Raw genomic sequence first — 15,256 nt, 5'->3', positions numbered from 1 at the left:
GGAACATGAAGTCCTGGAAGTGATGATATGGCTCCCATAGAGCCCTGATCTCAACATCATTGAGTTTGTGTGCGATTACGTGAAGAGTTAGAAGGATTTGCATAAGCCTACATCCAAAGAAGATCTGTGGTTCATTCCCCAAGATGTTTGGAACAATCTTCCTGCAAGTACCTTCAAAAATTGTGTGCAAGTGTGCCTAGAAGAAATAATGTTGTATTAAAGGGAAAAGGTGGTCATTTCAAATATGAATTTGATTTTGATTTCCCTTTTGTTAGTTCACTTTGCATTTTGTTAACTACTTTGCATCATTTTTACCACACATACCTAAAACTGTTGTTCAATACTATAGTTACTTTGGCATTGTGGAATCTGGAAAATAACTCATTCTGGAAAAGATTCGTATAAAATATACTTTTGAGTTTACTAACTGAGGGATAGAGATTTCTGATTCCAATGATGTGTCACTTATTGGGTTTCTTGCTGTAATTTTTATAATGTCACTGTTGTATCTACAGCAGTTCTGCTAGTTGTCTCGATGATGAGCTCTAGGTATTGTCACTACTCAATTGACTCCATGTACAGTGTGCATAGATAGAAGCTGCCAATTAATAGTGGGTCCATGAATTGTGCAAGCTCATAAATATTGTGCGCTACTCAACAGCGGGTCACCATTGAGATTATTAGCAGAACTGTAGCAGATTTATTATTCTTTGCTTTTATAGGACCATCTTACTCGACGATGCTTTATCATCATTGTCCCCAATGGGGCTCATAATCTAAATTCCCCATCAGTATGTCTTTGGAGTGTGGGAGGAAACCGGAGACCCCAGAAGAAACCCACATAAAACAGTCTTTTAGCAAAATTACAGCAAGAAGCCCAATAAATGACACACCAATGGAACCAGATGGTGCAGCAAAAACGTGATGGCTTATTCTATTTTATAGAATCATAGAATGGTAGAGTTGGAAGGGACCTCCTGGGTCATCTGTGCAGGGTTCACTAAATCATCCCAGACAGATATCTGTGCAGCCTCTGTTTGAAGACTTCCATTGAAGGAGAACTCGCCACTAGGGTTGAGCGACCTTCAGTTTTGTAGGGTCGAGTCGGGTTTTGTGAAACCCGACTGTCTTAAAAGTCGAGTCGAGTGAAATCGGCCGACAACCGTGAAAAATCGGGTTTCGGCCGAAGGAAACATTTTTTTCTCTCCCTCTCTCCCTCTCTCTCCCTCTCTCTCCCTCTCTCTCCCTCTCTCTCCCTCTCTCTCCCTCTCTCTCCCTCTCTCTCCCTCTCTCTCCCTCTCTCCCTCTCTCTCCCTCTCTCTCCCCTCTCTCTCTCTCTCTCTCTCTCTCTCTCTCTCTCTCTCTCTCTCTCTCTCTCTCTCTCTCTCTCTCTCTCTCTCTCTCTCTCTCTCTCTCTCTCTCTCTCTCTCTCTCTCTCTCTCCCCTCCGTCCCAGAACAGAAAATTTCGATTTGCACATTCCAAATCACTACTGCGCACAAGCGACATGACGATAGGCGTTCACTCCCCTAACACCTATGTCATCACTCTGCCCACGCTCATTCATTGGCTGAAAAAATGGCGCTAATCGCGTCATACGAAACGCGACTTTGGCGCCAAGATCGCGTACCGCATGGCCGACCCCACACAGGGATCGGGTCGGGTTTCATGAGACGCCGACTTTGCCAAAAGTCGGCGACTTATGAAAATGAACGACCCGTTTCGCTCAACCCTACTCGCTACCTCTCGTGGCAGCCTGTTCCTCTCATTGATCACCCTGTCAAAAAGTTTTCTTTCTAATATTTAATCTGTGTCTCCTCCTTTACGTTTTGCAATTTCTGCACTTACAGTACATAAAATAAGCACCAATTTTAAAATTACACACATAAACTTATTCCAGGTTGAGATATGTGAAGCATGACACTGAGCAATAAATCCCTCATCAATTTATATGCTTTATATACTACATGTGTGTTTTGTGGGCACTTGTACTTGCGGGTATGTGTGAAAGCCTGTTTGTTTGTGTGTAGCCATACAGTATTTAATACTCATTCAGAGATGGTGATGACATGGCTGATGGGTCTCAATACTGACAGCTTGGGTTTGAAACTGCTAGAGCTGTTGTGTAATGAGAAGCAGAAATGCCAGTAATATTTAGCTTCTTGGAGCCCGTGTAGCACATTACTTGGCTGATGTCCTCAAATCTAATTATTATCACTTGTATAGAAGTTACAGAAAGCTGCAAAGAAATCAAGAAGAAGGCATAAACCATAAATATATGAACAGGGCTAAGGTAAGTAGCATTACTATACAGGCAGTCCCGACTTACGAACATTCAATTTACATATGACTGATCGTTACAAACACATGATGTAAAAAAACAAAAACAAAAAACAACTAATACTCACCTTCGCCTTGCTGCACGATGGAAGTCACTGCCTGTTTTAGGCTATGTGCACACATTACGGATTGATGTGCCGATTTTTCCGCACTGTTTTTGCAAAATCTGCAGGTAAACCGCACTGCGGATTACCCTCGCATTTGCCGCGGATTTACCACGGTTTTTGTGCGGATTCCACCTGCGGTTTTACACCTGCGGATTCCTATTCAGGAGCAGGTGTAAACTGCAGCGGAATCCGCACAAAGAATTGACATGCTGCGGGAAAAACATGCTGCGTTTCCGTGCGTTTTTTTCCGCATCATGTGCACTGCGGATTTTGTTTTCCATACGTTTACATGGTCCTGTACAACGCATGGAAAACTGCTGCGGATCCGCAGCGGCCAATCCGCTGCAGATCCGCAGCAAAATCTGCAACGTGTGTGTGGCACCCCAGGAGTCCGGGTACCACAGTAGTGCTGTCTTCCTCTTGGGGAGGGTAGTGCTATGCCTGGAGATAAGTGAGATTCCCTTTGGCAGGTTATCACACACACAACACCTTCCAAATCCAGGCTAGGAGGGGGAGCTCAAAACCCTGTTTTAGGACAGCTTCACTGGATAAAGATCCTGGTTTGGAGGAGCGGGTTCAGTTTGTACAGACAGTCTGTGAGCGAGGACAGACAGGAAAGGAGCAGAGGAGAGATTCAGGGCTCAAAGAGGCTGAGAATAGGCCTCTGAGGACTCAGTGCGCAGAGACCGGGTACCGGGAACCCGAGGCTAGAGTGGAACTACAGGACACTCAGCAAAACCAGAGGGCATAAGATCATACACACATTGCCCAAATTACGCTTGTGGCACAGCAGCATCCTGGAACCTGGAGTCACCATGTAGAGACCCCAGAAAGTACGGCTCAAGCTGCCTGCCATACAAGTACCTGTCCCAGGACAGGAGAAAGAACTGAAAGAATTAGGACCTTGTTTGGACCACTTCAGGCAGCATGGGACTTTAGCAAGAGCAGAGTGGAAGGCTCCTAACCTGACTTGCCAAGGGGATTCCGCTTGTTTCCGGGCTGCCAGGACTCCTATGTATCTGTTGCCGGTGCCCTGGACTGTGGCCTGTCAACTACAGTAAACCAGGTAAAGACGTACAACTTGTGTCCTTTACTCATTTATTGGCAACCGTCATCACTATCATACACCTTAGGACCCCTGGGGACCCCGTGTCACCTGTGGGAAGTGTACCATCAGTGCTGCAATAACATCCCCCAGAGGACCCCTTTAACGCAGCGTCGGTCCCACTATTGACTGAACACCACAGGTGGCATCACGACAGACTTATAAGCACTTTTCCCTTAAAAGACCGTCCCCTTTATTGGGCGCCCAGGGCTATGGACCGGGTCGGAGCCTCCATGACTTCCCCATTAATACCGGACCTGGTACCGAGTACCTCGCTGCCCTGGTGGGCGATTCAACTTCACATAGCCTGAAGCTCATGACATACGTCGTGACATTATGGCATTCAGTGATCAGTGAAGATGCTGGAGATGAGCACAAAATGGCGGAAAGAAGAGGACCAGACGATGGGCATCTTGAGAGGTGATTGATGCATTTTTTTCCTTCTTGTAGCATTGTGTTCAAACCAAGTTTAAGAACACACTTGGGTTTGAAAAGTGTCTGATATCTTCATTGCATTTTTTCCCATGTCCCCCCTACTACACGTTTATCATAGATGTTCTTTGCCTTATGTATTTTGTACTTTTTGAACTTATCTACGAATTTGTAATTATTGGAACTTAAGACTTCATGATTATTTTAACGTCTTTTTGAACAGTGGATCAGAACTTGGATCAACTTCTCCTTTATCTAATATCCCCATGCAGTGTCGTGGATCGCGGGCTTCTGTGCAGATTGAGCTACACTGAGGGGTGAGCTGGTTTCCTTCACTATCCATTCCCTGTTAAAACAAATTTGACATCCCCTCCTTCTGCAGTCACACTCCCTGAGATCACTATTCTTTCAGTGACAAAAGTGTACATGATCTCACTCAAGAAGTGTAAATGTATCTATGGTTCTATCATTGTATCCTTTTTTATATAGTCCTGTTAAGGTGGGACTGGCCCACCATTATAAAAGAAGATTCTCGCATATGGTTGTTGCTCATGATTTTATGCTTTAAAGGAATCTATAGAAATATATGCAGCTGTCATGTTATGCTCGAGAGAGCCACCGGCCAGTCTGTGAATTGCGGGCAGATTTCGGTCCTATTTGGCTGTCTGACAATAAGTCTCAAAGGGTACAGGAGGAGGCAACCCAATATGAACCTCAAGTCAAAGACCTATTAGTCCTTAGACAAGTCCATCACCTCCTCCATTTGAAAAACACCTCAGATGGGGAAGCTGCTTTTCGGTGGAGGAGGATGATGAACAGGTCTGGTCACATGTTCCTCAACCAGTGGCCATTGTGTGGACATGAATCTTGTAGTGAGAAAAGCTGCGCTAATAAGTGAAGGAAAACCTGTAACACTTACTGTATTAAATAGTAAGTGCCACAAAGTCATGTCCTCAACCAATTTAATGAATAATTACAAAGGGAAGCTTCCACTGATTGTTGTCCAGGTAGGTGCTTATTTTCTTCCACCTTCTATTCATAGTAAGCTGGGAGCGGTTTGACACTCTATTCACAGGTTGACATTTATGAGTAGCACCTGTGACTTGCTTTTGGCCATATATTGGGAGTGGTGAACAACAGTACTCAGAAGCGCCAAACGTACTTTGCTTTTAAGTCATTTCCTTCGTTTGTGTACTAAACAGTTGCTTGTAGCAATGTATGACTAAATGAATTCCTCAGACTATCCATATTGATGTGCGTAAATCTTTTCCTGTATGTCTTCTCTGTGTTTTAATGACTAAAATATGACCAGTCTAATGGGTTGTTCATGTCAATATATATATATATATATATATATATATATATATATATATATATATATATATATATATATATATATATATACTGTATATACACACACGTATAAACACACACATATATATATATATATATATATATATATATATATATATATATATATATATATATATATATATATATATATATATATATATATATATATATATATATATATATATATATATTTATATATATTTTTTGCAGGCCAAATGTCCTCAACATAAATTATATATGTCTGTTTTTTTTCTGAGTTCCACATTAACCTTGCCAATGCAAGTCTAAGGGTCTGTGAAGTACTTGGACACAACATTGATGGCATTTCAGTTCAGTTTTCGCTGACTGTTTGCTAGGAGAAGCAGAAACGAATGTGTGGTTAAAGCCTAAGTCTATTCATCCACTAAAGGTGCAGGATTTGAACAGTTGAACAGTGGTGCAGTTACTTATAAATGCATAAGGCCACGTTCACACTAGCAGTATTTGGTGAATTATTTACCTCAGTATTTGTAAGCCAAAACCAGGAGTGGGTGATAAATGCAGGAGTGGTGCATATGTTTCTGTTATACTTTTCCTCTGATTGTCCCACTCCTGGTTTTGGCTTACAAATACTGAGGTAAAATACTGATTAAATACTGAACATGGACTTATAATGTAACTTAAAGACGTTGTTTATTATTATATTTTTGTAATTCATTGGCTTCCTGTGCATAAAGCGAATTAATATAGCTGTACATAGCCACTAACGATGCAGCTCAGGCTCTGGTATTTGTTGATGTGGCTGCATTGCTGACGTCACGACTGCTGCAGTCAATCACTGAGATTCAGCACTGGAGAAATTGTGGTTAGGTATCGCTTTATTTATTATTTTTATGCGAAGGGAAGCAAAGGATTAAAAATAAATACATAATTAAAATGGACCACAGCTTTAACCTATCTCTCCATAATAATGGGCCCAGAATATCTAAGCTTATGCCTCTAACGTTTTAAATAATACTTCATTAGATACAACTGTTATTCACATGATTTTACCTTTTATCCAGGAACATTCTAAAGTGAGTAACAGTAGTTTTTCCAGTAAGGTTATGTGCACATGAACCCACCTAAAAAAGCGCTACCAAAAGTGAACATAATGCACGACAATGAAAAACCACATTGCTGTGCACATGCTCAGTCTTTTGTTACGTCTTTTAAACACTTAAGGGTATGTGTCCACGTTCAGGATTGCATCAGGATTTGGTCAGGATTTTTCATCAGTATTTGTAAGCCAAAACCAGGAGTGGGTGATAAATGCAGAAGTGGTGCATATGTTTCTATTATACTTTTCCTCTAATTGTTCCACTCCTGGTTTTGGCTTACAAATACTGATGAAACATCCTGACCAAATCCTGATGCAATCCTGAACGTGGACACATTCCCTTTGGGTATGGAAACTGTGAAGCGGTCAAAATACTGTAAGTAACATGTTCAACGAGTTGTACCTTGGCAAGTGCACCTTGTGTGCCAATACCCTTGGGCTATTTGAACATAGAGTTTTTAAGGGGCTTTTGCAGCAGAAACTGAGCGGAAATGCTCCAAATCCTCCTCCAAATATCAAAACTCTTTAAAACTTTAAGTTTCTGCTGTGAAATCTTATTCCAAGGGTGTGTTCACACTGATTCTGAGGAACTCAAGTTTTTGAGGTGTTTTGAGTTTTTAGGAGTATTTGGAGAGATCCTGCTCCACTTCTGCTCCAAAAGATCCCCAAAATACAAATCCTAAGACTATGTGCACGCAGAATTTTCTGAGTTTTTGTAGTAGAAACTGTTCGGAAACTGTCAAAATCCTTCTGAAAAATGCAAAATTCTTCAAGAACGTTAGTCTCCGCTCTAAAACACAACAAGAAAACTTAATGAGCACATCGCCTTTGGCACTGAGTTTTTCGAGAAATTTTTGAAGCAGAACTGAGCCTAAATTCTCCAAATTTTCATCCAAATCTCAAAATTCCTCAAAAACTTTGGCCATGATTCATCAAGACCTGTAGGTTCACATTGGTCTACATGATAGGGCAGGGGGGAGTGCAAATCTCCTAATTCATTAATAGTTTAATGCAAAGGGTCTTGAACCTCGCCACAAATCATACTCTAGTCCTTGTTATAGTGAGATTTGTGGCATAGCTGCCGCTTGTCGTGAATTTGACATGCGGGAATTGTCATGCTCAAGTCCCACACACTTTGTCGGAACTATCCTAAAATGGCGCGAAAACACAAAGAATAGAGTGACAGGTTCTTTTAATGGTTCAAATGGGGATAACTGTTTCTAGGTCCTGGTCACCAGACATGGGTTTACAAAAACAAAGAAATGAAGGTGGGTCACGGAGACAGTATAGAGCTATGGTGTTTCCATGATTTGGGAGTTATTCCAACAGCGTAGCTTGCTTTGCTATAAGTTTCTATATTTCCCACTCATTTCGATGGGAGTTAAGCAAACAGCACAGCACATCTGCGTTCAGCTGCTTTTGCAACCTTGTCTTTGCTGGCCAGGACCTAAAAACAGTTCTCCTCATCTCAGCCATGAAAAGTAGAGTTAGCAATAACCCTTTACAGCACATTTGTGGTTTTTGAAATCTCAATACCTTTTACCAGAATATTTACTATTAATACCATAATACTACCATCTTTATGATTAAAGGAAATCTGTCATTAGATTTATGTGGCCTAAACCACAGGCAGCATGAATCTCCACTGCAAGACTGCAGCCAAGTACCGTATGTTTTTCCTTAAACTGCTTTGACATTTCGGAGAATACATAGGAGCTGATTTATCGGGACTGGCATAGCACACGCTATCACTGCTCCAGTTTTGATGGAGTACAAGGCACCAAATTCATAGAGAGGTGCATGTCACTTAATGAATTAGATGCAAGTGGCATGCACTGTGCCAGAAATGCTACTCCTGTCAAAAACACCATCATTTTTAATGAATTTAATGGGAGGCCATGACCATGCCCTGTACCAGCTCATCCTTAGCGCCGCCCATTTTGGCAGAGCAGATTTAAACTGACATGATAAGGGCCAAACGCTCCATTTTTGTACAACTCTGTGTTCAAACTTTTTATTACTCCAGTTATGCCAGTTTTTTTGCGTAAAAGCTGCAGTGAATTGGCTCCATAGTTCAAAGATCTGTCTGGGGAACATAGCTGGAGATGAATCTATTCTGGTGTCACCCTGGCCAACTTCACCCCTCACCTCTCTAGTTGATCTTTCCCTTTATAATGAAAACATTATAACAAGTTTATTAAACAAAAACATAAATTGAGAATCCTGAGAAAATGGTATCAAATAGGGACCTGAAGATCAAGTTGATACGAGTTTGGATCCCTATTTGATACCATTTTCTCAGGATTATCAATCTATGTTTTTGTTTAATAAACTTGTTATTATATTTTTATTATTTTTCCTATAGTTGTGCAAATATTCTGGAAGTTTGTTTTGTGAAGCAGTAAGCTCAGATGCTTTTTGACTATTTATTTTGATTTTTATGTCTGCTCTTAGTATGTAGTAGTGATGAACTTTGACATTGCCGTGTTTGGTGTGTTTTTTTTTTTTTTAAAAGACCGCATATAAGACAATCATCTTTGACAGTTGCAATTAGGTTTTGTCCTGATGAAGAGGTCGTGTGCTGTCCTCGAAACGCGTTGACCTATAAAATCTGTCTAAAAGTGTTAAAAGCATACTGTCTGGCCGTCTATATCCATCAACAGCGCAACAAATGACTGACTATGTTACTCTGGTCATTACTTGGGTGAACTATAGACATAGCATAATGTGACCTGATTCTTTACATTAGAAGTATAGGGGTTATTTTCTGCTGCATGGCCGCAGTAGATGTGCTAATTTGGGTGTGATTTAATATTTTCCGAGTCATTGTGAAAGTGTTCAGTGAGGAGTGCCCTTATGCCTAGATGAGGCATCTGTTGTGAATTTGGATTCTGGGCTCCCCCGGTGGCTACTGGTGGAATTGAACTTGTGACATCATCTTCCCTGTTCACCTGTTCTGATTAGATCTGGGTGTCGCTATATAACCTGGCTTCTCTGTTAGATGCTTGCCGGTCAACAATGTTATCAGAAGCCTCTCTGTGCTTGTTCCTGCTTCCAGACATCTACTAGATAAGTTGGACATTCGTCCATGTTTTGTTTTTGTATTTTGGTTCCAGTTCACAGCTGCAGTTTCGTTACTGTGTCTGGAAAGCTCTTGTTGATCAGGAATTGCCACTCTGGTATTATGAGTTAATGCCAGAGTCCTAAAGTAATTTCTGGATGTGTTTGTTAGGGTTTTCTACTGACCATGAAAGTATGCTTTCTGTCTTCTGCTATCTAGAAAGCGGACCTCAAATTTGCTAAAACTATTTTCCTGCTGCGTTTGTTGTTTCATCTCATATCACCGCCAATATATGTGGGGGGCTTCTGTCTCCTTTTGGGCATTTCTCTAGAGGTGAGTCAGGTCTTATATTTCCCTCTGCTAGCATTATTTAGTTCTCCGGCCGGCGCTGGGCATATAGGGATAAAAAGTAGGACATGCTACCTGGCTACTTCTAGATGATGCGGTAGGTTTAGTTCATGGTCAGTACAGTTACATCTTCCAAGAGCTTGTTCCTATAGAGGCTTATGCTAGTTCTCTGGCCATGGAGATCATGACAGTTTGACCGGCCCACTAAAGGGTTAAAATCCTTGGCTGAGAAAGGAGAGAAATAAGAAGTCTGCTGAGAGTTTTTTTTTTTTTTTTTTTTTCCCTCTGTGCTCTTAATTGGATCACTTGCCAGTCTGTCTATGCTGCAGTCTTTCTTTTTTTTCTCTCTCCTTATAATCTTTGAATGGCTTTGTGTTCACCTGTTAATAATGGATCTTCAGAGTGTAACTGCAGGTTTGAATAATCTCACCACGAAAGTACAAAATTTGCAAGATTTTATTATTCATGCTCCGGTATCTGAGCCGAGAATTCCTTTGCCGGAATTCTTCTCAGGGAATAGATCTAGCTTTCAGAATTTTAGAAATAATTGTAAGCTATTTTTGTCCCTGAAATCTCGTTCTGCTGGAGACTCTGCACAGCAGGTTGGGATTGTGATTTCCTTGCTCCGCGGCGACCCTCAAGACTGGGCTTTTTCATTGGCACCAGGGGATCCTGCGTTGCGCAATGTGGATGCGTTTTTTTTGGCCTTGGGCTTGCTGTATGAGGAACCTCATTTGGAACTTCAGGCAGAAAAAACTTTGATGTCCCTATCGCAGGGGCAAGATGAAGCTGAAATTTACTGCCAAAGATTCCGTAAATGGTCTGTGCTTACTCAGTGGAATGAGTGTGCCTTGGCGGCTACTTTCAGAGAGGGTCTCTCTGATGCCATTAAGGATGTTATGGTGGGGTTCCCTGTGCCTGCGGGTCTGAATGAGTCCATGACAATGGCCATTCAGATCGATAGGCGTCTGCGGGAGCGCAAACCTGTGCACCATCTGGCGGTGTCCACTGAGAAGACGCCAGAAAGCATGCAGTGTGATAGAATTCTGTCCAGAAGCGAGCGGCAGAATTTTAGACGGAAAAATGGGTTGTGTTTCTATTGTGGGGATTCTACTCATGTTATATCAGCGTGCTCTAAGCGTACTAAAAAGCTTGATAAATCCGTTTCCATTGGCACTTTACAGTCTAAATTTATTTTGTCTGTGACCCTGATTTGCTCTTTGTCATCTATTACTACTGACGCCTATATCGACTCTGGCGCCGCTTTGAGTCTTATGGATTGGTCCTTTGCCAATCGTTGTGGGTATGATTTAGAGCCTTTGGAAACTCTTATTCCTCTGAAGAGGATTGACTCCACCCCATTGGCTAATAATAAACCACAATACTGGACACAAGTGACTATGTGTATTAATCCGGATCACCAGGAGACTATTCGTTTTCTAGTGCTGTATAATCTACATGAGGATTTGGTGCTGGGATTGCCATGGCTGCAGTCTCACAACCCAGTCCTTGACTGGAGAGCTATGTCTGTGTTGAGCTGGGGATGTAAGGGGACTCATGGGGACGTACCTTTGGTGTCCATTTCATCATCTATTCCCTCTGAAATCCCTGAGTTCCTGTCTGATTATCGTGACGTCTTTGAAGAACCCAAGCTGGGTTCACTACCTCCGCACCGTGAGTGCGATTGTGCTATAGATTTAATTCCGGGTAGTAAATACCCAAAGGGTCGTTTATTTAATCTGTCTGTGCCTGAACATACTGCTATGCGAGAATATATAAAGGAGTCCTTGGAAAAGGGACATATTCGTCCATCGTCATCTCCCTTAGGAGCCGGTTTTTTCTTTGTGTCAAAAAAAGACGGCTCTTTGAGACCATGTATTGATTATCGGCTTTTGAATAAAATCACGGTTAAATATCAATACCCATTGCCGTTGCTGACTGATTTGTTTGCTCGCATAAAGGGGGCCAAGTGGTTCTCTAAGATTGATCTCCGTGGGGCGTATAATTTGGTGCGGATCAGGCAGGGGGATGAGTGGAAAACCGCATTTAATACGCCCGAGGGCCACTTTGAGTATTTGGTGATGCCTTTTGGTCTTTCTAATGCCCCTTCAGTCTTCCAGTCCTTTATGCATGATATTTTCCGCGATTTTTTGGATAAATTTATGATAGTGTATCTGGATGATATTCTGATTTTTTCGGATGACTGGGACTCTCATGTCCGGCAAGTTAAGAGGGTTTTTCAGGTTTTGCGGTCTAATTCTCTGTGTGTCAAGGGTTCTAAGTGCGTTTTTGGGGTTCGGAGAATTTCCTTTTTGGGATATATTTTTTCTCCCTCTTCCATTGAGATGGATCCTGTCAAGGTTCAAGCTATTTGTGATTGGACGCAGCCCTCTTCTCTTAAAAGTCTTCAGAAATTTTTGGGCTTTGCCAACTTTTATCGTCGATTTATTTCTGGTTTTTCGGATGTCGTTAAGCCATTGACCGATTTGACTAGACAGGGTGCTGATGTTGCTAATTGGTCCCCTGATGCTGTGGAGGCCTTTATTATTATTATTATTATTATTTATTGTTATAGCGCCATTTATTCCATGGCGCTTTACAAGTGAGGAGGGGTATACATAATAAAAACAAGTACAATAATCTTGAACAATACAAGTCATAACTGGTACAGGAGGAGTGAGGACCCTGCCCGCGAGGGCTCACAATCTACAAGGGATGGGTGAGAATACAGTAGGTGAGGATAGAGCTGATCGTGCAGCGGTTGGTTGATCGGTGGTTACTGCAGGTTGTAGGCTTGTCGGAAGAGGTGGGTCTTCAGATTCTTTTTGAAGGAGCTTAAGCGCCGTTTTTCTTCTGCCCCTGTGTTGCGTCAGCCTGATGTGACTCTTCCTTTTCAGGTTGAGGTCGACGCTTCTGAGATCGGAGCTGGGGCAGTGTTGTCGCAGAAAAGTTCTGACTGCGCCGTGATGAGGCCTTGTGCCTTCTTTTCCCGTAAATTTTCGCCCGCTGAGCGGAATTATGATGTTGGGAATCGGGAGCTTTTGGCCATGAAGTGGGCGTTTGAGGAGTGGCGCCATTGGCTCGAGGGGGCCAGACATCAGGTGGTGGTATTGACTGACCACAAAAATTTGATTTATCTTGAGACCGCCAGGCGCCTGAATCCTAGACAGGCACGCTGGTCATTATTTTTTTCTCGGTTTAATTTTGTGGTATCGTACCTACCAGGTTCTAAGAATGTTAAGGCGGATGCCCTTTCTAGGAGTTTTGAGCCTGATTTACCTGGCAACTCTGACCCCACAGGTATTCTTAAGGAGGGAGTTATCTTGTCAGCTGTTTCTCCAGACCTGCGGCGGGCCTTGCAGGAGTTTCAGGCGGATAGACCGGATCGTTGTCCGCCTGATAGGCTGTTTGTTCCTGATGATTGGACCAGTAAAGTCATCTCTGAGGTGCATTCTTCTGCGTTGGCAGGTCATCCTGGAATTTTTGGTACCAGGGATTTGGTGGCAAGATCCTTCTGGTGGCCTTCCCTGTCACGAGATGTGCGAGGCTTTGTGCAGTCTTGTGACGTTTGTGCTCGGGCCAAGCCTTGTTGTTCTCGGGCTAGTGGATTATTGTTGCCCTTGCCTATTCCTAAGAGGCCTTGGACACACATCTCGATGGATTTTATTTCAGATCTGCCTGTTTCTCAGAAGATGTCTGTCATCTGGGTGGTGTGTGACCGTTTTTCTAAGATGGTTCATTTGGTTCCCCTGCCCAAATTGCCTTCTTCTTCCGAGTTGGTGCCCCTGTTTTTTCAAAATGTTGTTCGTTTGCATGGTATTCCTGAGAATATCGTTTCTGACAGAGGAACCCAATTTGTGTCTAGATTTTGGCGGGCATTTTGTGCTAGTATGGGCATAGATTTGTCTTTTTCGTCTGCTTTTCACCCTCAGACTAATGGCCAGACTGAGCGGACTAATCAGACCCTGGAGACATATCTGAGGTGTTTTGTGTCTGCTGACCAGGATGATTGGGTTGCTTTTTTGCCATTGGCGGAGTTCGCCCTCAATAATCGGGCCAGCTCTGCCACCTTGGTTTCCCCGTTTTTCTGTAATTCGGGGTTCCATCCTCGATTTTCCTCCGGTCAGATGGAATCCTCGGATTGTCCTGGAGTGGATGCGGTGGTGGAGAGATTGCATCATATCTGGGGGCAGGTGATGGACAATTTAAAGTTGTCCCAGGAGAAGACTCAGCTTTTTGCCAACCGTCACCGTCGTGTTGGTCCTCGGCTTTGTGTTGGAGATTTGGTGTGGTTGTCTTCTCGTTTTGTCCCTATGAGGGTCTCATCTCCTAAGTTTAAGCCTCGGTTCATCGGTCCGTATAAAATATTGGAGATTCTTAACCCTGTTTCCTTCCGTTTGGACCTCCCTGCATCCTTTTCTATTCATAACGTTTTTCATCGGTCGTTATTGCGCAGGTATGAGGCACCGGTTGTGCCTTCCGTTGAGCCTCCTGCTCCGGTGTTGGTTGAGGGTGAGTTGGAGTACGTTGTGGAAAAAATCCTAGACTCCCGTGTTTCCAGACGGAGACTCCAGTATCTGGTCAAGTGGAAGGGATACGGCCAGGAGGATAATTCTTGGGTCACTGCATCTGATGTTCATGCCTCTGATCTGGTTCGTGCCTTTCATAGGGCCCATCCTGATTGCCCTGGTGGTTCTGGTGAGGGTTCGGTGCCCCCTCCTTGAGGGGGGGGTACTGTTGTGAATTTGGATTCTGGGCTCCCCCGGTGGCTACTGGTGGAATTGAACTTGTGACATCATCTTCCCTGTTCACCTGTTCTGATTAGATCTGGGTGTCGCTATATAACCTGGCTTCTCTGTTAGATGCTTGCCGGTCAACAATGTTATCAGAAGCCTCTCTGTGCTTGTTCCTGCTTCCAGACATCTACTAGATAAGTTGGACATTCGTCCATGTTTTGTTTTTGTATTTTGGTTCCAGTTCACAGCTGCAGTTTCGTTACTGTGTCTGGAAAGCTCTTGTTGATCAGGAATTGCCACTCTGGTATTATGAGTTAATGCCAGAGTCCTAAAGTAATTTCTGGATGTGTTTGTTAGGGTTTTCTACTGACCATGAAAGTATGCTTTCTGTCTTCTGCTATCTAGAAAGCGGACCTCAAATTTGCTAAAACTATTTTCCTGCTGCGTTTGTTGTTTCATCTCATATCACCGCCAATATATGTGGGGGGCTTCTGTCTCCTTTTGGGCATTTCTCTAGAGGTGAGTCAGGTCTTATATTTCCCTCTGCTAGCATTATTTAGTTCTCCGGCCGGCGCTGGGCATATAGGGATAAAAAGTAGGACATGCTACCTGGCTACTTCTAGATGATGCGGTAGGTTTAGTTCATGGTCAGTACAGTTACATCTTCCAAGAGCTTGTTCCTATAGAGGCTTATGCT

This window comes from Ranitomeya variabilis, chromosome 1 (genome assembly GCF_051348905.1).
Source record: "Ranitomeya variabilis isolate aRanVar5 chromosome 1, aRanVar5.hap1, whole genome shotgun sequence".
Lineage (NCBI taxonomy): Eukaryota > Metazoa > Chordata > Amphibia > Anura > Dendrobatidae > Ranitomeya > Ranitomeya variabilis.
This window is presented reverse-complemented; position numbering follows the sequence as displayed.